A 2,229-nucleotide genomic window follows, 5' to 3' on the forward strand; every position below is an offset into this window, starting at 1 on the left:
TATGAGTGTGATTAATATTCTAATAGTTTACAGCAGGACTAATGTGCTTATAATAAAAATATGCCCAGCTGTTTGCAGAATCATTAAGTTTCATCCTTCTGTCCTCCATAAATTGGTAACCTCTTCTGAGGAAAATGGGACCTTCCCATGTGCTCTTTTCAAAACAATACATTAAGAGTTGTTAGTCAGTTCAGTAAGTGGCTTGTCGTACAACTGATACCAAATAATTATTTTGTAAACACCAGGGTAAATGAAGACAAAAGGTAGAATGCATTGTGCATAAAAACGTTTAGTTTAGCGAGAAATTTCTAAAACAAACTAAATGATGTTTCCTGGACCTCTTTCAAAACACTGTTTCAGTAGTTTCAGTGAAGAGGCAATCCCAAATGCTCAGCGGGCAGAAAAGGAAACTGCTGGCAGTCTCTGGCTCACACGTTTTGGGCATGACCTCATTCTTTACTACCACTTTTCATTTTTGCTGCAGTGTTTTAAAAACCAAGGCTTGACATTATTTTTGTACATTAACATTAAATATTACTCAAGAATACAAAGAATACAACTTGAAGTTGTAATAGGAATTAAAGTACATCTCCCTTATAACTCATTCTCCTACAAGGAGAATATAGGTGGCACACATCATATGCTTTAGCATCCAAACACATACAAAACCCACTCGTTTTTATTTCAAGTGTCCTTGCTTCTCTGGGAGTAAGACCAAAACTGATGTTATTTGACCAGCGTTTCTGCAAGTTAATTATACAGCAAAAGTGGTGCATAATTTTCCTAATAAATTTAACTACCATAGCCAACTTTCCTTTTCATAAATAGCAGGTTTATATCATTAAATTATACAGAACCACTAAGTTATACATACCCTAGTTATCAAAAACCCAGTGTTAAAGTGATATAAGGTATTGCTTTATCTGTAAGGGAAGATCTAACTGCCTAATTTCCAATTACTTTAAAATGGTTATAAAACTAAATTCATACTGGAAATTCAGAGATTTCCTGATAAATCAAGTTTAATGCTAGTGGTTTTTTTCATTTGATCATACCAGTCTTGATTAAGTTTAAACAAGGATTATTTATCAGTCCATCATACCCAAGCAAAGTTATCTCTTCCAACAAACAGTTGTCATCAGTATACCATTGATAAGGTTCAAAATAGGACCAAGTTTAAATAAGCATATGGCCTATAATACCAACGTATTCCTCACCTCCCCAGTTGAGAAAGATAAGATATAAATGCTAAAGTTAGGTAAACATCACGACTCTTCAAAATAAGATGTTAGGATTATAAGCTTAGCCAAACGATTTTCTTCACAATCCAACAGTTCTCTGATGTTAACCTTTTAATTTGATTTATTCCTGCCTCCAGGGTCTCCTGAAAGTTAGTTCTACATATTTCTTCTTGTTTTTCAAATAAAATTATGATCATCACTAAACAACATCTTTTCCCAGCAAGAAAAAGGCCAGTACTCAACTACTACTATATACTAACTACTACTGTGTACTACTAATGTAGGATTCACTGGTATATTTTAAGCAAAGAACAAACAACTCATGCAATTAGGCCTCACAAAAGTTAAAAAAAAAATCCTATTCAAGTACTGTTCTAGGAAGCATTCTGTGTTTTGCTTTATTAGAACACGATTTGTCTCTAAACAGAACATAGTGTGCAACCAGGAAGATGTTTACAAATTTAAGATTTTTCGATAGCTAAACTTCCCGCTAATCACAGACTGTGGCGGATAAGTTTACTAAGCCCCTCAGCACCTCTAATAATCATGTTTTTTAGTCTTTGTTCATGAAGCAGTGCACACAGACAGCCCTCCGAGAGAGGGGGAGATACCTTGCCTGCCACGGAGCACCGGGGCCAGGTTCCCGGAGATGCACGAGGCCTACTGCACAGGGGAGCAGGAGCAATGTGGTGCCCAGAATGAAACCGGATTTCGGCGGCGGCAGGGGGGGGAAATACCTGCTGTATTAACCCTCTCCCCCCCCACACACACTGTTAGGTCCCACCTGTAAAGAGGAAACTCGGGGAGGAAGCACGAGACCACTCCCGGAGAGCAGCAGCCCGCGGCTCCTTCCTCCCCGGCCCGGCCCGGCCTCGCAGCGCCCAGGCAGCCTCTCCCGGGCGCCGGCTTCCCGGCAGCCAAGCAGTCGCTTTTGAAAATCGGTACCGAAAACCACCTCCGCCGTGTCCCTTTCTCTCCCCCCCCCCCC

At 39.8% G+C, this 2,229-nt stretch overlaps 1 long non-coding RNA gene across 1 annotated transcript in view; it reads left to right on the plus strand.

Moving 5' to 3' along the window:
• Positions 1-1,852: 1,852 nt before the first annotated feature.
• LOC112965286 overlaps positions 1,853-2,229 on the plus strand; it is a 19,690-nt gene continuing 19,313 nt past the window's right edge. Inside the window, exon 1 of the long non-coding RNA XR_003253234.1 lies at positions 1,853-2,182. This is a non-coding gene — a long non-coding RNA (uncharacterized LOC112965286). The remainder of the gene's footprint in view (positions 2,183-2,229) is intronic.

The sequence above is a fragment of the Apteryx rowi genome, unplaced genomic scaffold (assembly GCF_003343035.1).
Source record: "Apteryx rowi isolate R43461 unplaced genomic scaffold, aptRow1 scaffold_21, whole genome shotgun sequence".
In the NCBI taxonomy this organism is placed as follows: Eukaryota; Metazoa; Chordata; class Aves; order Apterygiformes; family Apterygidae; genus Apteryx; species Apteryx rowi.